This window comes from Microcaecilia unicolor, chromosome 3 (assembly GCF_901765095.1).
Source record: "Microcaecilia unicolor chromosome 3, aMicUni1.1, whole genome shotgun sequence".
Taxonomy (NCBI): domain Eukaryota; kingdom Metazoa; phylum Chordata; class Amphibia; order Gymnophiona; family Siphonopidae; genus Microcaecilia; species Microcaecilia unicolor.
Window position 1 is genome coordinate 15,949,967 of NC_044033.1, and position 22,312 is coordinate 15,972,278.

General features: G+C 46.6%; 1 protein-coding gene and 1 long non-coding RNA gene across 2 annotated transcripts in view; one reads left to right on the plus strand and one right to left on the minus strand.

Annotated features, from left to right (window-relative positions):
• KIF6 (kinesin family member 6) overlaps window positions 1-22,312 on the minus strand; it is a 795,359-nt gene that overhangs the window by 671,533 nt on the left and 101,514 nt on the right. The window lies entirely within an intron of this gene.
• LOC115465348 lies at window positions 1,002-14,450 on the plus strand. Its single transcript, XR_003941398.1, has 3 exons — window positions 1,002-1,083; window positions 12,743-12,752; window positions 14,437-14,450. It is a non-coding gene; the product is annotated as an uncharacterized LOC115465348 (long non-coding RNA).

The window sequence follows — 22,312 nt, forward strand, 5'->3', positions numbered from 1 at the left end:
GTCTTCCAGCACGACAATGACCCAAAACATACAGCCAAGGCAACAAAGGAGTGGCTCAGGAAGAAGCACATTAGGGTCATGGAGTGGCCTAGCCAGTCACCAGACCTTAATCCCATTGAAAACTTATGGAGGGAGCTGAAGCTGCGAGTTGCCAAGCGACAGCCCAGAACTCTTAATGATTTAGAGATGATCTGCAAAGAGGAGTGGACCAAAATTCCTCCTGACATGTGTGCAAACCTCATCATCAACTACAGAAGACGTCTGACCGCTGTGCTTGCCAACAAGGGTTTTGCCACCAAGTATTAGGTCTTGTTTGCCAGAGGGATTAAATACTTATTTCCCTCTGCAGAATGCAAATAAATTCATATACTTTCCACAATGTGATTTTCCGGATTTAATTTGTGATGTGCTATCTCTCACTGTTACCAATAACCTACCCTTCAATTATGGGCTGCTCATGTCTTTGTCAGTGGGCAAACTTACAAAATCAGCAAGGGATCAAATACTTATTTCCCCCACTGTATATAAAATAATGAGTGGAGTGGAACAGGTGGATGTGAAGCGTCTGTTCACACTTTCCAAAAATACTAGGACTAGGGGGCATGCGATGAAACTACAGTGTAGTAAATTTAAAATAAATCGGAGAAACATTTTCTTCACCCAACGCGTAATTAAACTCTGGAATTTGTTGCCGGAGAGAGTGGTGAAGGCGGTTAGCTTGGCAGAGTTTAAAAAGGGGTTAGACGGTTTCCTAAAGGACAAGTCCATAAACTGCTACTAAATGGACTTGGGAAAAATCCACAATTCCGGGAATATCATGTATAGAATGTTTGTACATTTGGGAAGCTTGCCAGGTGCCCTTGGCCTGGATTGGCCACTGTCGTGGACAGGATGCTGGGCTTGATGGACCCTTGGTCTTTTCCCAGTGTGGCATTACTTATGTACTTATGTATTATCGAAATAAAAGATGGACGTCCATCTAGTTTCGATAATATGGGTTTCCCTGCCTCTCCATCGGGACGGTTTGCGAAGACGTCCTCAACAAATCTTGGATGTCCCTTTCGATTATGCCCCTCCATGTCTGTCTCAATAGCAGACAATGGACTTTTCCTCCAGGAACTTGTCCAAATATTTTTTTAAATCCAGATACGCTAACCACTGTTACTACATCCTCTGGCAAAGAGTTCCAGAGTTTAACTATTCGTTGAGTGAAAAAATATCTCCTCCTATTTGTTGAGAAAGTATTTCCATGTAACTTCCTTAAGTGTCCCCTAGTCTTTGTACTTTTGGAATGAGTAAAAAATCGATTTACTTCTACTCATTCTAAACCACTCAGGACTTTGTAGACCTCCATCATATCTCCCCTCATACGTCTCTTTTCCAAGCTGGAGAGCCCTAACCTATTTAGCCTTTCTTCATACGAGAGGAGTTGCATCCTCTTTATCATTTTGGTCGCTCTTCTTTGAACCTTTTCTAACTCCACTAGTCCTTTTTTTGAGATACAGCGACCAGAACTGAACACAATCCTCAAGGTGCAGTCACACCATAGAGCGATACAGGAGCATTATAGTATTTTCGGTCTTATTCATCATCCTTTTCCTAATAATTCCTAGCATCCTGTTTGCTTTTTTGGCTGCCACCACACACTGAGCAGATTTTAGCATATTATCTATAACGACACCTAGATCTTTTTCTTGAGTGCTGACCCCCAAGGTGGACCCTAGTATCTATGATTCAGATTATTCTTTCCAATGTGCATCACCTTGCATTTGTCCACACTAAATTTCACCTGCCATTTGGATGCCCACTCTTCCAATTTCCTAAGGTCTTCCTGCAATATTTCTTAGTCTGCATGTGATTTAACAACCCTAAATAGTTTTGTGGCATCTGCAAATTTAATCACCTCACTCGTCATTCCGATTTCCATATCATTTATAAATATGTTAAATAGCACCGGTCCCAGTACTGATCCCTGTGGCACTCCACTGTTCACGCTCCTCCACTGAAAGAAATGAACATTTAACCCTACCCTCTGTTTTCTGTCCAATAACCAATTCCTAATCCACACCAGAACCTTGCCTCCTATCCCATGTCTCTTTAATTTTCTCAGGAGTATCTCGTGAGGAACTTTATCAAAAGTTTTCTGAAAATCTAGATACATTACATCAACCGGCTCACCTTTATCCACATGTTTATTCATGTCTTCAAAGAATTGAAGCAAACTGGTGAGACAAGACTTCTCTTGGCTGAACCCATGCTGACTCTGTCCCATTAAATATATTTGTCAATGTGTTCAGTAATTTTATTCTTTAAAATAGTTTCCACTATTTTGCCCATAACTGATGTCAGGCTTACCAGTCTATAATTTCCCAGATCACTCCTGGAACCCTTTTTAAAAGTCAGCATCACATTGGCCACCCTTCAATCTTCTGGTACTACAGATGATTTTAGTGACAGGTCACATATTACTAACAGCAGATCAGCAATTTCATGCTTGAGTTCTTTGAGTACCCTTGGATGTATGCCATCTGGTCCAGGTGATTTACTACTCTTTAATTTGTCAAGTTGGCTCAGTACATCTTCCTGGCTCACTGAGATTTCTTTCAGTTCCTCCGCATCATCACCCTTGAAAACCATTTCTAGTACAGGCCGATCTCTTACATCTTCTTCCGTAAAGACCGAAGCAAAGAATTAATTCAGTTTCTCCGCTATGGCCTTGTTCTCCCCAAGTGTCCCTTTTGCTCCTTTGTGATCTAACGGTCCCCCAGATTCCCTCACAGGCTTTCTCCTTCTGATGTGTCTGAAAAAGTTGTTACTGTGAGTTTTAGCCTCTGTAGCAACTTTCTCTTCATATTTTCTTTTAGCCTTCTTTATTAATGCTTTGCATCTGACTTGCCAGTGCTTATGTTCCTTCTTATTTTCTTCATCTGGATGATGTTTAATGTGAGAAAGTGCAAAGTGATGCATGTGGGAAAGAGGAACTCAAAATATTGCTATGTGATACAAGATTCCACATTAGGAATCAGTACCCAGGAAAAGGATCTAGGTGTCATCGTCAATGATACTTTGAAACCCTCTGCTCAGTGTGCAGGAGTGTCTAAAAAGCAAATAGAATGTTAGGAATTATTAGGAAAGGAATGGAAAACAAAACTGAGAATTTTATAATGTCTTTGTGTCCCTCCATGGTGTGACCACATCCTGAATACTGTGTTCAATTCTGGTCATCACATCTCAAAAAGATATAGTGGAATTAGAAAAGGTACAGAGAAGGGCGACGAAAGTGATAAAGGGGATGGGATGACTTCCCTATGAGGAAAAGGTAAAGCGACTAGGCTTCTTCAGCTTGGAGAAGAGACGACTGAGGGGAGATATGATAAAGGTCTATAAAATACTAAATGGAAAAGAACAGGTAGAGATGAATCGGTTGTTTACTCTTTCCAGAAATCCTAGGACTAGGGGGCATGCAATGAAGTTACTAAGCAGGAAATTTAAAACGAATCGGAGAAAATATTTCTTCACTCAGCAAGTAATTAAACTCTGGAATTTGTTGCCAAAGAATGTGGTAAAAGCAGTTAGCTTAGCAGAGTTTAAAAAAGGTTTGGATAAATTCCTAAAAGAAAAGTTCATAAGCCATTATTAAGATGCATTTGGGAAAATCCACTGCTTATTTCTACGATAAGCAGCATAAAATCTGTTTTACTGTTCTGGGATCTTGCTAGGTACTTGTGACCTGGATTGGCCACTGTTGGATACAGCATACTGGGTTTGATGGACCTTCAATCTCTCCGAGTATGGCAACGCTTATGCTCTTAAGTTTCCCTCCTTCAAGTTTCATTTCATGTATGGCATAACCAGCAGAAAGAAGGTGCTTCTGATGTGGTGGATCATGATCCATTATTAAATTTATTAGACCAATTTTGGCTTTGTGGGAAAGTCTTCTTGTGGTTCCAGGGTTTCCTGAAGTCAAGGTCTTGCAAAGTAAAAACTTCAGGTGCCTTGGCCTCCTGATTGTGGTGTGCCGCAAGGCTACTACTACTACTACTATTTAGCATTTCTATAGCGCTACAAGGCATACGCAGCGCTGCACAAACATAGAAGAAAGACAGTCCCTGCTCAAAGAGCTTACAATCTAATAGACAAAAAATAAATAAAGTAAGCAAATCAAATCAATTAATGTGAACGAGAAGGAAGAGAGGAGGGTATGTGGAGGCGAGTGGTTACAAGTGGTTACGAGTCAAAAGCAATGTTAAAGAGTTGGGCTTTCAGTCTAGATTTAAAGGTGGCCAAGGATGGGGCAAGACGTAGGGGTTCAGGAAGTTTATTCCAGGCGTAGGGTGCAGCGAGACAGAAGGCGCGAAGTCTGGAGTTGGCAGTAGTGGAGAAGGGAACAGATAAGAAGGATTTATCCATGGAGCGGAGTGCACGGGAAGGGGTGTAGGGAAGGACGAGTGTGGAGAGATACTGGGGAGCAGCAGAGTGAGTACATTTATAGGTTAGCAGAAGAAGTTTGAACAGGATGCGAAAACGGATAGGGAGCCAGTGAAGGGTCTTGAGGAGAGGGGTAGTATGAGTAAAGCGACCCTGGCGGAAGATGAGACGGGCAGCAGAGTTTTGAACCGACTGGAGAGGGGAGAGGTGACTAAGTGGGAGGCCAGCAAGAAGCAGATTGCAGTAGTCTAAACGAGAGGTGACAAGGGTGTGGATGAGGGTTTTGGTAGAGTGCTCGGAAAGAAAGGGGCGGATTTTACGGATGTTGTAAAGAAAGAAACGACATGTCTTGGCAATCTGCTGGATATGAGCAGAGAAGGAGAGAGAAGAGTCAAAGATGACCCCAAGGTTTCGAGCTGAGGAGACAGGTAGAATGAGAGAGCCATCAACAGAAATAGAAAACGGGAGGAGCGGGGAGGTGGGTTTGGGGGGGGGGGAAATGAGAAGCTCGGTTTTGGTCATATTAAATTTCAGGTGGCGTTGAGACATCCAGACAGCAATGTCAGACAAGCACGCTGAAACTTTGGTTTGGATGCAAGGTGAGATATCAGGGGTAGAAAGGTAGATTTGGGAGTCATCAGCATAGAGATGGTAGGAAAAGCCATGGGATGAGATTAATGAACCAAGGGAAGAAGTGTAGATAGAAAACAGGAGGGGACCAAGAACAGAACCCTGAGGTACGCCGACAGGCAGAGGGATAGAAGTAGAAGAGGATCCACCAGAGTGAACACTAAAGGTGCGGAGGGAGAGGTAGGAAGAGAACCAGGAAAGGACAGAGCCCTGGAATCCAAGTGAGGACAGGGTATCGAGAAGTATGCTGTGATCGACAGTGTCAAAAGCAGCAGAAAGATCAAGAAGAATGAGGATGGAATATTGACCTCTGGATTTAGCCAGTAATAGGTCATTGGAGACTTTAGTAAGCGCAGTTTCGGTTGAGTGGAGAGGGCGAAAACCAGATTGTAGTGGGTCAAGAATAGCATGTGAGGAGAGAAAATCAAGGCAGCGGCGGTGAACAGCACGCTCAAGTAATTTGGAGAGAAAAGGAAGGAGGGAGATGGGTCGGTAATTAGAGGGACAAGTAGAGTCGAGTGAAGGCTTCTTAAGGAGAGGTGTGACCACAGCATGTTTAAAGGCACCAGGGACAGTCGCAGTGGAAAGTGAGAGGTTGAGAATGTGACAGATAAAAGGAATAAGAGCAGGAGAGATGGCATTAAGAAGGTGGGTGGGAATGGGATCAGACGAACAGATGGTACATTTTGAGGAAGAAAGGAGAAGTGTAGTTTCCTCAATAGTAACTTCAGGAAAGAAGGAAAGGGAATGAGGCTCACCTTTATCTCTAGTACTATTTAATGTAATGATGGCTCCTTTAGGGGGGAGACTTGAGTCATTGGGATGCCAACCTTTTATTTACACTGATGATGTCATAATTTAAATCCCATTTCACGGTGGAATCCATGAAATCCTCAATAGACTTAATGGAATTCTAGGCCTCAGAATTTATGCTATGACTAAATATTTGATAATAACTAATCCCTTTGAGCACGATCCCTGTAGCAGTTTTATCACTGACTGCATTTCTTATCCCCTGGATACCACTCTTAAAATATTAGGGGTATAGATGGGCACTTAACCTTTCAACCTCAGGTGTCCTATGAAGTCACCAAGGAGCTCATTTTCAAAGCACTTAGATTTACAAAGTTCCATAGGTTACTATGGAACTTTGTAAGTGCTTTGAAAATACACCTCCAAATCTTTTAAATTACTTTGAAGCTGAGGTGTAAATATTATTTATTTATTTATTACATTTGTACCCCACATTTTCCCACCTATTTGCAGGCTCAATGTGGCTTACATGGTACTGGAGAAGTGTTGATAGACTCCGGAGAAAACCAAATACAAATAATGGTTAAGTTGAGGTAGGAAGGGTAGGGACCACATGAAGGAACATGTGGTGGGGACCATAAAGAGGATAGCAAGAACAGATGAGATTGTTTGGTGATCAGTACGGACTGTGGTGTTATAGTGTTGCGGAGTTCAGGTATTTATGTTGGGTCGGGAGGGTATGTCTTTTGAAACAGGTGGGTTTTTAGTTTTTTCCTGAATTGGAGGTGGTCGTATGTGGTTTTCACAGTTTTTGGTAGTGCGTTCCATAGTTGTGTGCTGATGTAGGAAAAACTGGATGCGTAGGTTGATCTGTATTTTAGTCCTTTGCAGCTTGGGTAGTTGAGGTTTAGGTATTAGGCCCTTCTTCTCAACTAATATTTTCAGACTACTTGTTCAATTTCTAGTCCTGACCCAATTTGACTATTGTAATTCTATCTACACAAGTTGCAAAGAAGGTGTTTTAAAGACATTATGAACTGCTCAAAATACTGCAGCCAGATTTGTCCTTCATGTGCCGCGCTTTGGAAGGGCTACTCCACTGCTGATACAATTACATTGGCTTCCCATTAAGGCCAAGATTGTTTTCAAACCCTGTGCTCTTATATTACAGATTTGACAGGGTACTGCCCCTGATTACATGGTAACCCTTGTTACTCTACCTTCTCGCAATGCAACCTTTGGCATAAGAGACTACTTGCATCTCCATTTCCCTACCTGTAAGAAAGTAGCATGGTAAGAAAAATTAGCAGAATAGATTGACTTACATGCTACTTTCATGGTGGAATTCCTTGCCAAAATATATAAGATCCCAGCATGATTACTTACCCCCGTTTACAAAACTGCACTAGCAGCTGCCGGTGTGGTAATGCCGATACAGGCCATTCACTTTGAATGGGCCGGATCGGCATTGCCGTGCGGCTTTGTAAACAGGGGGCTTAGTTTTTCCCATAAAGTTGTATTTCTCTGTTTATCACCCTCCCCTCAACTACCCACACCCATCCTGTTAGACTATCAATTGAATGCTTTGATGCCCCCATGCATATCTCCCACCCACCCTGTTAGACTGTCAATGAAAGGTTTGGATGCTTCACTTATATATACTGACAGCTAGCACAGTTGCTTATTTCCGATCTGACGAAGAAGGACAACCTTCGAAAGCTAATCAAGAACTGTATTAAGTTATGTCCAATATAAAAGGTATCATCTTATTTTATTTTCCATGTTTTGTTTTGTTTGATTTCTATTGATTACCTTTAAGAGTGGACTAACACGGCTACCACACCTCTCTACTCCCAAATTTTTGAAATCGTATTTCAAAAAATTCCTGTTAGTTGGCACATGCCTAATTTATTATGCCTTGTTGAATTTTCTTTTATGTTTGAATTCCTCTTCCATTCTCTTCTGTATGTATATATGGTTCTTTATCATGCTTCTCCTTTCTTGAAATGCATGGGTTTATGAAATTTATTTTATATTTGGTAATTACCCCTCTTGCTTGATAGCCACACTGAACTTGAATTTGTGCGGGAAAATGTAGGCTGTAAATGTCATAAATAAATAAATTACTGCTATCTGTATAGTGCTGAATATATGTATTTTTAAAAATACCTCAGCTAGTATTTAAAAAAGCACTTATTCATATAGTGGTGGCTGCTATAAGGATCAGTGCCCTATTTGTGAACTGTCAGCGGCATTATATGGATACTGCTACTGGAAATTCTTACGGAACATCCAGACACTATCCGAATATTGCCAACTATCCACAGACTGAGGTCGAATGGGCACACTCTGCCCTGGCACTACCTGTATAGTCAAATCAAGTTATACAAAACCCGTATATATCATGTAATATTTATAAAAGATAATTTTCATAGAGAAATATTTTATAGTGACACAAAGAAATTTAAGCAAGCAAAAAAGCTGTTCTACATTTATTCAGCTATAGGTACAGCGGCAGCACTTGTCGTCGTATGCAAATATTCAGCACCGTTGTGTCTGCAGATAGCGGTGCAAAGTATATGTAAAATATTTAAAGAGTTCTTTTACTAAGCCGCAGTAAAAAGTGGCCTGTGGGGGTGCGCTGGGCCATTTTTTACCGCAGCTGAGAAAAAGGGCTTTTTATAATGGGCCAGGAAATGGGTGTGCACTAAAATTAAAACTATCGTGCACCTATTTACGGCCTGAGCCCTTCCTGCCGCCCACTGACCTAGCAGTAAGGACTCAAGTGCTACCCACACAGTAACCATGCAGCGCGTGCCAACTGCTGATTACTGCCGAGAGCGCTCCCCTTGGTAGAAAATAGAAAATTATTTTCTACCGCAGGATTCGGTGCATGCCAAACTCAGAATTACCACTGGGCACATACGCTAGCCTGGCAGTAGTGCTGATTTGGCACGCGCTACCCGCTCATTAGCCTTCCTGCTCCTTAGTAAAAGGGCCCCTAAATGCATTTAAAAATAAACGGTGACCATAGCATTTGAATATTGACCCCACGCTCACTGTTCCTTTTAACAATAGACATAAATCTGCTTTAACAAAAGTATAACAGTTGTAACAGTATGATTTTGCAGCCCCCTACAGCTTTTTTCCTTTGCTTTATCACAAAAATGTAATGTCTTCCACCAACAATGACCCAGACATCCTTTTGTTTTAACATTATTACTATAAATATTGAAAATTGATGACTTGACTTATAACAAAGACAACTGAAACATCATTCTATAAAGGCTCTGAAAGCACACAAGAGTTATGAAGAGGCCTTCACAGAGAGCATGTTGGCAACAATTCTGCCTGCCAGCTAAGAGTCACTGTACAGACAACTGTACCAGTTCACGGCACCTGCTGTTCCTGAATCGCCATGCTGCAGCTGCACTAAGTCCAACATCACATGTCCATGAGGACAGAAATGTGAAGTCAAATACTGCAGCTGAACGGTTAGGACAAAGAATAAAGGCCAACATACTCCTTTTTGGGAGAGAGAATGAATTTAGCAATCTCCCATATAGCATAAGGAAATAGCGTTAGTTCGTGTAGTTTTATCTAGGCAGTATGAACTGGGGTCAAAATAAAGTGTAGAATCAGAAGCAAGATCAGATTCTTCCTTTCAAATCCTGTTTGACCTCACCATTATAAACATTTTGCCCCTTCTCTCTCCTTTTTTATTCTTTACTTGTCTCATTTCATTGCAATCTCTCTGGGGTAAGGTAACAATTCTGCCCGCTGCTTTGAACTTCAGAAAAAGGCAGATTTAAGGGTCCTGTTTTCTAAGCCGTGTTAGCATTTTTAGCATGCGCTAAATGCTAGAGTCGCTCATATATTCCTATGGGCGACTTAGCATTTTGCATGCCAAAAAAATCGCTAACACGTCCTTAGTGCTGCTTAGTAAACAGGGCTCTAAATTTGCAAAACAACTATTTAAAAACAAGTACTTCTTTTGAACTTTTCTTAACGCCACAAAAATAAAATACCATGTATTTCATCAATGATTTATAATTGTTAATGATAAATTCAGTTAACACTATTTATTTTAGCCAACATATGTTATTTAGAAATAGTGCAATGATCATGATGCCACTTGCATCCCTCTCTTTAGAATGCATGACTTACATCTTTTACTCTTCCGCCAAGAAAAAGAAGACAGTAAAGGCAGGATGTCAAAGGATATACAAAAACCAGATGGCTTCATCTACATTAGAAAATCAGCTACTGCTCTTCAACTGCAAGCAGTGTAGGGCTGAGGAATCCTCCACATTTAAAGTCTGTTCCTGGAGGCTAGCTTCACCCCTTTGTTCCCCCCCCCCCCCCCCCCATCCAATTAAGTAGCCAGAACTATAACTTAGGGCTAGAGCCTGAGATGCAGCTACCAATGAGGAAGCCCAACAAAAAGCCCAGGGCTGACCAATGGTAAGGGCCACCTGCCATCACAGTGCCCGTTAACTCATAAGCTGGCATTTCTCTCTCTGTCTCTCCTGCCCTGTTACCCCTCTCCCTCCACTGTTCAGATTCCCTCTCTCTTTCTTTCCCCACTTCCCTGATTCAAGTCCAGTGCCTCTCTCTCTGACCCTCCCTCCCCCATGGTCCTCTAACTTGGCACCAGATGATAACAGCTATCCTCAGGTCAGCCCTATCAGGGCCTTCCTTCTAACAGAACCCGCCCACAAGAAGTTATCAGGCAGAGAAAAGGCCCTGGTGGGACCAGCTGGAGGCTATATCATGTCACCGCTGCTGCTGCTGCTGCCGGTGCCAGGCTGGAGGAGAGGGGGTTTGGGAGTTTGAGAGAGATGCCAGATCCTTGAAGGAGAGGAGGCAGATAAAGAAATGCCAGGTCTGTGAGGGGGGAGGTGGAGACAGAACCAGACCAAAAGATAGGAGAGAGTGGGGAGACCTGGACCAAAAGGAGGAGAGAGTTGGAGAGAGTTGGAGAGAAGGGAGAAGCCAAGAGAAGAGAGATATGCTGGACCAATGAAGGGAGGGACAGGGAGAGATGCTGACCCTATGGTGCTTGTTAATATAATACATGGCAATAGAAAGAAATATTTTTTCACCCAATGAATAGTTAAGCTCTGGAACTCTTTGCCAGGGGAGGTGGTAACAGCGGTTAGCGTATCTGGGTTTAAAAAAGGTTTGGACAAATTTCTGGAAGAAAAGTTCATAGTCTGCTATTGAGACAGACATGGGAAGCAACTGTTGGCCCTGGGATTTGTAGTATGGAGTGTTGCCACAATTTGGGTTTCTGCCAAGAAGGACCTGGAACAGAAGCCAAGTCTTCTTCCCTGGTGGTTCAGATTCAACTACATGGGCCTTCAGGAAGACGGGGAGTGTCTCCTCAAGGAGCTGCTTGATCTGAGAGCCAATGTAAGTCGCCATCAGTGGGCAAGTGATTGGCCACTAGCCTGATCCGAAACCCTGCAGCTTCCCCCTGACCAGTAGGGCGACAGGGACAGGTACAGGGACTGCAGGCATGCTCCCCTGGAGCTAGTAGGAAAGTCACCCCTTGCTGTAACTGAAGAAGCATCTGGGGCTGAGACGCATGCCATTGACAACATGGGGCTGAGTCTATTGAGACTAGCAAGAAGAAGTGGCATACCCACATGCATGCACATAGCAGGAACTCTCTGTGACCAGCTGAAAAAAATCTACTAGAGGCGGAAGAAATCAGGGAACACTTCCTGGAGGAGACAGGAATCTGTGTATGTTTAGATGAGGATAGCAACCCCCTCCATCTGCTCTCTAAAAAGGGTTTGTTCGTGTAGGCAATAGTTCCTGCTGAACTTACAAGTCAGAGACATGCAACCATAGTGTGGGTACATACACAACAAAGTGTCATGAGCGCCTCTGGCCAAGAACAAGTGACACATCCTCTGACGCTCGGCCAACCAGGAAAGGGACTTGACCTGTTCTGCTGAAAGAGAAAATTGAACAAATACCATGGCCTGTGAGAATACAGTCGTGGTGTCAAATTGTCTGTCCAAAGAAATTAAGAGGTCTCGCATTCTTGTCAGGAAACACCGAAGCATAGTTACTAGAAATTCTGTTTCTCCTGAGTGTGGAGTCAAATACCATGGAGTGATGAAGCAACTGAGGCCTATGAAAGCCGGAAAAGTTCCAGAATCGGTGCATGGAGGAGATTCTCATGGGAAAGAGTGGAGCCAGGCTTTGAATTCAGTTCGAGGACATCAGTAAGACAGGTGGAGCAGAAATATCACAGCTCCTCAAGGAGATGACTTCTAGTTCAGGGTACCGAAGAGCTGAACCTTGGTTGAACGATCCACCTCCAAACAAACGGAGGGAAGGAAAGGCTCACAGATGGAGACATCCTCTGTACCTATGAAGGCGAGGGGCCATATTGTATTGCCCAGCAGTCCCTCTTCAAGAAGCAATTGGGATCCTCAGGTGACTCCTACACACCCCTCATCAGTGTCAGCCAGGAACTCTGCAGGAGCGGGAGACACTGAGCTTGCCTCGACCTTTAGGAACCATGACACCGGGAGGGCATCAGGGAGTGGACTGCGACCTTGACTCCTACAAAACCTCCAGGCACCAACATCGATCAACATAAGCAGTGGTCGATGCCAATGCCGCATGCGACACCAGCATCAGAGGGGACTGAATTGAGAGGCATGGTAGGCCCAAGAACCTCCGTTGGTAATGCACTCTTCAGCCAGAAGCTCAAAGAGCAAGACCTGGATGCACCCACATGAAGGACGACATCAGGAAAATCAAGGCATCAGTAGAAACAAGCCGATGCCAAGGCTACTTGAACTATGACGCCAAAAGGGGCGTCAAGGAGTGGACCACAGCCTCGACTCCGATGAAACTCCCTGTATCGGTGATGACAGACACAGGCATTGAAAACTGGTGCCGCATGCAGCACAAGCATCGTAGGCCTCACTGCAGGTTAAATGACCGTGCCAGGCTGCGTGGAGGAGCACGGCAGGCACAAGCACCCTCAACGCCGATTCACTCCATCCGCCAACAGCTCGGGAGCAAAGAACATTGTCCTGATGATAAGAGACCCACACAGGGGCAGCTGCTGGATGTCCAGCTGGCGTCAATGCCTCGGTGTCCAGAACCGTGTATCAAGGGTGATCAATGCCACTACTTCTACTGATGCTGGCGTCCGCGATTCTCGGTACCAACAAGGAGGATGCTGTAGTTCCACCAGTTGATGCCAATGCAATCGATGCCGATGCAACCTCTGACATTACTGCCAACATCGCAGACCTTGATGCTTAAGCAGACGCCATGGCAGTGCCAAAAAACAGTCCAAAAACATCGGAAATGATGCTGAAGCGACTGGGAACTTTCAAAAGAAAAAGAAAAGACTCAACAGTGGCAGCAGATGCCACAATGACCAAGTTAGCGACACGGAGGGCATGGGTGGGTGCTCCTGGGAGCGAGGAGAAGAAGGGCCTAGAGGACCCATGAAGGGAGCAGCCTTGTACAATGCTGCAAGCACCGGACTGGCAGGGAAAGACGGCGGGCCCGACCTCCACTCCACGGCGGAAGGGAAGGGCCTTGGCTGAAAAAAGAAGAAGTAAACTAACCCGGGCTCAGGCCCACATAATCGGCTACTGGAGCATGTTAAAGAGAAGAAAAAAAAAGAAAAAAAACTGAAAAATCAAACAGGCAGAAAATGAACCCGAATGAGAAAAGAAGGCACAACAAGAAGTTCTGTTAAAACTGAACCAGAGACTGTGAGAAGAAAAAACACATCCTCTTCTCACCACAAGGGGCCAACAGTGCATGCATGGTGGAGTGTAACTCGTGCTCCAAAGAGTTCTGTGAAAGCTTGTTACAACTCAAGATCTGGACCAGGGCAACGCGGGCCGCGTTACTCACATGTGAGAATAAAGCCAGCTTGTCCTTGGAGAACATCTGCTACAGGTAATTGTGTTTTCTCTAAGAAAAAACAAGACTATGAATCTTGACAGATGGGACTCCCTAGCTACAGGCTGCTTTCAAAAGAAAAAGGGGAAAGAACATGACAATTGGGCTACAAAAGGCAAAAGGCCATTTTCACTGTTTTTGTTTTGTTTTGGAAGGGAGCCTAGAACTGAAAGAAAAGAGTCTAGGAGGGATGGGGCTAGAAGGAGCTAGATTCTATACCCTAAATACATTCTGGAGGACCATCCGATCAAACCTACTATTAAATCAGGAGTCCTGTTCTAGACAGTAATGGGATGTGAATGTATGGACAGATGTCTATGTTGCAACTCTGTAAATTTCTTCTATGGAGGATGATCTAAAGTGAGCTACCGATGCAGCTATAGCTCTGAAATTATTGCTGTGACATGATCTTCTAGAGCAGAGGTGGGCAACCTCAGTCCTCAAGGACCGCAACCTAGTCAGATTTTCAAGATTTTTCCAATGAATATGCATGAGATCTATCTGTATACAATGAAGGCAGTGCATGTAAATAGATCTCACACATGTTCATTGGGGAAATTCTGAAAACCTGAATAGGTTGCAGCCCTCGAGGACCGAGGCTGCCCACCCCAGTTCTACAGTCAGCCCAATCTTGACTTAAGTGAAGGAAATGTAGTTTGCTAACCAGTTGGAAAGTGTGCATTTATTAACTTAAGCCCCCTTCTTTTTGGGGTCAAAAGAAATAAAAACTTGGGAGGACTTTCTATAGGCTTTTAGACCATTCCAGATAGAAGGCCAAGACTCTCTTGCAGTCTAAAAACTTCACCTTTATCGGCGTGTGGTTTAGGAAAAAATGGTTGGAAGGATTATCGACTGGTTAAGATGGAACTCAGACACAACTTTGGGAAGGAACCTCAGAGGAGTGTGCAAATCCACTCTGTAATTAAAAACTTTAATGTAAGGAGGATCAATTACTAGGACCTGGAGCTCACCAACCCTGCAGACTAAGAGGCCAATGCTCAAAGCTACCATGAGCATAAACATGCAGTTAACACTTTCATCTACTTAATTAAACTTGATTTAATTAAATCTGATGTTCAACCATTGGTGAATGAGGTTTTGAATCTGAATTTTGCTCATTTAGATCAATTTCCTTTGGGCATTTTTTTTTTTTGTTACATTTGTACCCCGCGCTTTCCCACTCATGGCAGGCTCAATGCGGCAGGCAATGAAGGGTTAAGTGACTTGCCCAGAGTCACAAGGAGCTGCCTAGTTGGATTTATTTCCTAGTTGGATTTAGTTTCATGCCCATTAACGCTTGATGAAAAAGTAAAAATCCTTGAATTCTGATGTTTGTTTGTTGTATAAGTATTTAGCTGCAAAAAATGGTTATTAAACATAATTCTAGGAATTCTCCTTCACCTTGGTTTAATGATAAGCTTAGAGTTCTTAAGAGATCTTGCTGAAAGGATTTGGAGGAAGCTACCTGATTATTACAAGACAGCAATTTTAGATGCCAAGATGGGTTATTTATCTCAATTATTGTTAAAAGTTCCTAATAGATCTAGGTCTCTATCTCTCCGTTAAGTTGTGAAGTGTTATCTGATCTTTTTTCATGAGAAAATTGTTAAGATACAAGCTGGATTAGATGTACAATATGATGATTCTATTGGTCACAACTTCTCTTTGTCACTGTCCAACCAATTTATTTGTGATGATCAAGATGTTTCAGTGAGCTCATTTAGGGAAGTTTCTCTGGAAGAGAAATTGATATGGCTAGTTCTCTTCAACCTTCTGCTTCATTGTTAGATCCTTGCCCCTCAGTCTTTTTTTTTTTATTTCGCTTTATTAAATTTTAACAATCATAATAAACTCTTATGAGTGTTTACACAAAGTGAATGATACATACCTGTAGCAGGTGTTCTCCGAGGACAGCAGGCTGATTGTTCTCACGACTGGGTGACGTCCACGGCAGCCCCCACCAACCGGAAGAAGCTTCGCGGGCGGTCCGCACGCAGGGCACGCCCACCGCGCATGCGCGGCCGTCTTCCCGCCCGTGCGTGACCGTTCCCGCCAGTTGGATGACAAGCAAAATTGATGAAACGCAACTCCAAAGGGGAGGAGGGAGGGTAGGTGAGAACAATCAGCCTGCTGTCCTCGGAGAACACCTGCTACAGGTATGTATCATTCACTTTCTCCGAGGACAAGCAGGCTGCTTGTTCTCACGACTGGGGTATCCCTAGCTCTCAGGCTCACTCAAAACAAGAACCCAGGTCAATTGAACCTCGCAACGGCGAGTATACAACAGAAAATTGACCTACGAAGAACAACTAACTGAGAGTGCAGCCTGACCAGAATAAATTCGGGTCCTGCAGGGTGGAGTTGGATTTACACCCCAAACAGATTCTGCAGCACAGACTGCCCGAACCGACTGTCGCGTTGGGTAGCCTGCTGGAGGCAGTAATGTGATGTGAATGTGTGGACAGATGACCACGTCGCAGCCTTGCAAATCTCTTCAATAGTGGCTGACTTCAAGTGGGCCACTGACGCTGCCATGGCTCGAACACTATGAGCCGTGACATGACCCTCAAGAGCCAGCCCAGCCTGGGCGTAAGTGAAGGAAATGCAATCTGCTAGCCAATTGGAGATGGTGCGTTTCCCGACAGCGACCCCTAGCCTGTTAGGGTCGAAAGAAACAAACAATTGGGCGGACTGTCTGTGGGGCTGTGTCCGCTCCAAATAGAAGGCCAATGCTTTCTTGCAGTCCAATGTGTGCAACTGACGTTCAGCAGGGCGGGTATGCGGTCTGGGAAAGAATGTTGGCAAGACAATTGACTGGTTAAGATGGAACTCCGACACCACCTTCGGCAGGAACTTTGGGTGGGTGCGGAGCACTACTCTGTTGTGATGAAATTTGGTATATGGAGCATGAGCTACCAGGGCTTGAAGCTCACTGACTCTACGAGCTGAAGTAACTGCCACCAAGAAAATGACCTTCCAGGTCAAGTACTTCAGATGGCAGGAATTCAGTGGCTCAAAAGGAGGTTTCATCAGCTGGGTGAGGACGACGTTGAGATCCCATGACACTGCAGAAGGCTTGACAGGGGGCTTTGACAAAAGCAAGCCTCTCATGAATCGAACGACTAAAGGCTCTCCAGAGATGGCTTTACCTTCCACACGATAATGGTAAGCACTAATCGCACTAAGGTGATTCCTTACTGAGTTGGTCTTGAGGCCAGACTCTGATAAGTGCAGAAGGTATTCAAGCAGGTTCTGTGCAGGGCAAGAACGAGGTTCTAGGGCCTTGCTCTCACACCAAACGACAAACCTCCTCCACTTGAAAAAGTAACTCTTTTTAGTGGAATCCTTCCTAGAGGCAAGCAAGACACGGGAGACACCCTCCGACAGACCCAACGCAGCGAAGTCTAAGCCCTCAACATCCAGGCCATGAGAGCCAGAGACTGAAGGTTGGGGTGCAGCAACGCTCCGTCGTTCTGCGAAATGAGAGTCGGAAAACACTCCAATCTCCACGGTTCTTCTGAGGACAACTCCAGAAGAAGAGGGAACCAGATCTGACGGGGCCAAAAGGGCGCTATCAGAATCATGGTGCCGCGGTCTTGCTTGAGCTTCAGTAAGGTCTTCCCCACCAAAGGTATGGGAGGATAAGCATACAGGAGGCCGGTCCCCCAATGAAGGAGAAAGGCATCCAACGCTAGTCTGCCGTGTGCCTGAAGTCTGGAACAGAACAGAGGCAGCTTGTGGTTGGTCTGAGAGGCGAAAAGGTCCACCGAGGGGGTGCCCCACTCTCGGAAGATCTTGCGTACCACTCTGGAATGAAGCGACCACTCGTGCGGTTGCATGACTCTGCTCAGTCTGTCGGCCAGACTGTTGTTTACAGCTGCCAGGTATGTGGCTTGGAGAAACATGCCGAACTGGCAAGCCCAACGCCACATCCCGACGGCTTCCTGACACAAGGGGCGAGATCCGGTGCCCCCCTGCTTGTTGGTGTAATACATTGCAACCTGATTGTCTGTCCGAATTTGGATAATTTGGCAGGACAGCCGATCTCTGAAAGCCTTCAGTGCGTTCCAGATCGCTCGGAGCTCCAGGAGATTGATCTGCAGATCCTTTTCCTGGAGGGACCACAGACCCTGGGTGTGAAGCCCTTCGACATGAGCTCCCCACCCCAGGCGAGATGCATCCGTCGTCAGCACTTTCGTGGGCTGCGGAATTTGGAATGGACGTCCCAGGGTCAAATTGGTCCGAATGGTCCACCAGAGCAGTGAAGTGCGGCAACTGGTGGAGAGGCGGATGACATCTTCTAGATTCCCGGTGGCTTGAAACCACTGGGAAGCTAGGGTCCATTGAGCAGATCTCATGTGAAGACGAGCCATGGGAGTCACATGAACTGTGGAGGCCATATGACCCAGAAGTCTCAACATCTGCCGAGCTGTGACCTGCTGAGACGCTCTGGTCTGCGAAGCCAGGGACAGGAGGTTGTTGGCTCTCGCTTCGGGAAGGAAGGCCTGAGCCGTCTGGGTATTCAGCAGAGCTCCTATGAATTCCAGAGACTGGGTTGGCTGGAGATGGGACTTTGGGTAATTTATCACAAACCCCAGCAGCTCCAGGAGTTGAATAGTGCACTGCATGGACCGGAGGGCTCCTGCCTCCGAGGTGTTCTTGACCAGCCAATCGTCGAGATATGGGAACACGTGCACTCCCAGCTTGCGTAGATACGCCGCCACCACCACGAGGCACTTTGTAAACACCCGTGGGGCAGAGGCGAGCCCAAAGGGCAGCACACAATACTGAAAGTGCCGTGCGCCCAGGCGGAATCTGAGATACTGTCTGTGAGCTGGCAGTATCGGGATGTGAGTGTATGCGTCCTTTAAATCCAGGGAACATAGCCAATCGTTTTTCTGAATCATTGGCAGAAGGGTGGCCAAGGAAAGCATCCTGAACTTTTCTTTGACCAGGAATTTGTTCAGGCCTCTCAGGTCTAGGATGGGACGCATCCCCCCTGTTTTCTTTTCCACAAGGAAGTACCTGGAATAGAATCCCTGCCCTTCCTGCCCGGGTGGTACGGGCTCGACCGCATTGGCGCTGAGAAGGGCGAAGAGTTCCTCTGCAAGTACTTGCTTGTGATGGGAGCTGAAGGATTGAGCTCCCGGAGGACAATTTGGTGGCAGGGAGGCCAAATTCAGGGCGTATCCGCACCGCACTATTTGGAGAACCCACTGGTCGGAGGTTATGAGAGGCCACCTTTGGTGAAAAAATTTCAACCTCCCTCCGACCGGCAGATCGTCCGGTACGGACACTTTGAGGGCGGCTATGTTCCCATGGATCCAGTCAAAAGCCCGTCCCCGGCTTTTGCTGTGGAGGCGCAGGGGGCTGCTTAGGCGCACGCTGTTGACGAGAACGAGCGCGCTGGGGCTGTCCCTGTGCCTGACGAGGCCTTCGGGCCGGCTGGGTGTACCTACGCTTGGCAAAAGCATAGGGTGCAGCCTGCCAGGCCCGGGAAAAACGTCCACCTGCTGAGGTGGATGCTGAAGGCGCCCGGTGGGAGAGCTTGTCGAGGGCGGCTTCCCGCTGATGCAGTTGGTCCACCAGCTACTCGACCTTCTCACCAAAAATATTATCCCCCCGGCAAGGGACGTTGGCCAGTCTCTGCTGGGTGCGGTTGTCCAGGTCAGAGGCACGCAGCCATGAGAGCCTGCGCATCACTATACCTTGGGCCGCAGAACGAGATGCCACGTCACAGGTGTCATATATACCCCTGGACAGGAACTTTCTGCACGCCTTCAGCTGCCTGACCACCTCCTGAAAAGGCCTGGACTGCTCCGGCGGGAGCTTGTCAACCAGGTCCGCCAGTTGCTTCACATTATTCCGCATGTGGATGCTCGTGTAGAGCTGATAAGACTGGATGCGGGTCACGAGCATGGAAGATTGGTAGGCCTTCCTCCCAAACGAGTCCAGAGTGCGAGACTCCCGCCCCGGGGGCGCCGAGGCGGTATCCCTCGAACTCCGTGCCCTCTTGAGAGCAGAGTCCACGACCACCGAGTCATGAGGCAATTGGGGCCGCATTAACTCTGGGTCCGAGTGGATTCTGTACTGGGACTCTGCTTTCTTGGGGATGGTGGGATTAGATAATGGTCTCATCCAGTTCCGAAGCAGTGTCTCTTTGAGGACATTGTGCAACGGTACAGTGGAGGACTCTCTAGGTGGTGATGGATAATTGAGGACCTCGAGCATCTCAGCCCTCGGCTCATCCACAGAGACCACGGGGAAGGGAATGCATATAGACATATCCCTGACAAAGGAGGCAAAGGAGAGGCTCTCAGGAGGCGAGAGCTTTCTCTCTGGTGAAGGCGTGGGGTCGGAGGGAAGGCCCACAGACTCCTCTGAGGAGAAATATCTGGGGTCCTCCTCCTCCCCCCACGAGGCCTCTTCCTCGGTGTCGGACATAAGCTCATGTAGCTGAGTCCTCAACCGGGCCCGGCTCGACGTCGAGGCACCGAGACCTCGGTGTCGTCAAGCGGTGGACTCCCGCGACGGCGGGGACGAAGCTCCCTTCATCTACGTCAACGGGGACTCCACCTGCTTAGCGGTCGAGACCGGCGCCGCAAGCGGCGTCGGCGTCGAAGGCCTCGGCACCGAGCTAGAGCTCGCCGGCGCCACAGTCAACGGCGCATCAGCCCTTCCAGGATCCCCGGAAGGATGGCTCGGAGGCACTCGTCCAGGCCCGCTGCAGGGAAAGACGGGGGGGCCGGTAGAGGCGTCGGTGCCGGAAGCTGCTCGGGTCCAGGAGACTGCACCGAAGTGCTGGGACCCTGACGCGTCGGTACCTCTACCACAGAGGGGGACCTCTCCTCTCAACGCTGACGCTTACTCGGCGTCGACTCCTCTCCGGCGCCGGGGGCCGGATGCATCGATGGCGACCGATGACGGTGCTTCTTTGTTTTCTTGCGATGCCCGTCATCGGCGCTAGGTGGAATGGAGGAGGAGGAGGTCGATCCCCCTCGGTCTCGAGGGACCGGGTCAGACAGGGTTCGGTCCCGAGGGCCATGGGCAGAGGGAGTGACCGGGGCCGATTGCCCACGCGGCCTCTCACCCCAACCGTCACCGGAGGACCGGCGGGCCGACGGGACCTGTGCTCCTGGGGTCGATGCCATCGGTGCCGATTTCGCGGACATCGATACCGGTACCGAAGAACCGGCCGTCGATACCGATGCCGTCGAGGTTGACGTCGAGGGGCCGGCGCAAGTTCCAAAAAGACGGTCCCGAAGAACTTGCCTCACTACTTGAGTCCGTTTCCGGAGACCAAGACACAAAGTGCACGACTTGGTATCGTGCTCCGGCCCGAGGCACTGGAGGCACCAAGCGTGAGTGTCGGTCTGCGAGATAGGCCGGCCGCACCGACCACACTTCTTAAATCCACTCGGGACCTTCGAGGACATCGACGGAAAAATCGCGTCGGCGAAATCAAAGTCGTCGATGGTGGTGGTAAATCACACCTCAAAAAACAACTCGACCGCGTGGCCACAAGGCCGCAACGCGGCGCCCCCGCTAGAAAACGAGGGAAAAGTACAGCGCGTTCTCTTTTTTTTTTTTTTGACAGAAAAAATTTTAAGAGGAACGCGCAACGAAAATAAACGAAAAAAACGAAGGTTCACGAACAACGCGACGGTTTTCCGGGGCTGAGGAACAGAGAGAGGTGAACACGTCTCTCTCCAGGCGCGGAAAAGAAAAGACTGGCGGGAACGGTCACGCACGGGCGGGAAGACGGCCGCACATGCGCGGTGGGCGTGCCCTGCGTGCGGACCGCCCGCGAAGCTTCTTCCAGTTGGTGGGGGCTGCCGCGGACGTCACCCAGTCGTGAGAACAAGCAGCCTGCTTGTCCTCGGAGAAATAGGTAATACAATAGAAAATAAGAAAAAAATTCAAATCTATCGTCCACAATAGTATTAAGAAAACGATCCAAGAAAGAGAAATTAAACACAGGCAAAACAAATTAAAGAGAACATCTTGTCCCGAGTGGTCACTCTAAGCTGTCATACAGTATTACATATGTGACTAAGTTACCACATTAACCTCCTCTCTACTTATCAGGAAATCCTCCAACTGATTGGGTTCAAAAAACTGATAGAATTTAGACTGGTGCAATACTCTATATACACAGGGAAATCTTAACAGGAAATTAGCACCTATTGCAAGCACCCTAGGGCGCAAGGTTAAAAATACCTTGCGTCTCTTTGTGTATCCCTAGATAAGTCCGGGTACACTCTTATCTTTGAACCCAAAAATAAAGAATCTAGATGTCTAAGAGAAAGTCTGAGCACTGCATCTCTATCTAATTCCAGTGCAAAGGTAGTTAACAAAGTTGTTCTTTGAGTTATCACCTCAAGTGACGATTCAAGAAAAGTAGTGAGATTCATTGCCTCCTCCTTCTGGGCTTGCAAATTTTCCTTTACATCTTTAGTGTTAGTTTGCAAATAAAAAAATAAAAAGCCCGAGTTATTGGAGGCAATGAATTCTCAGACATACCTAGTATCTCAATCAAGTACTTCCTAAC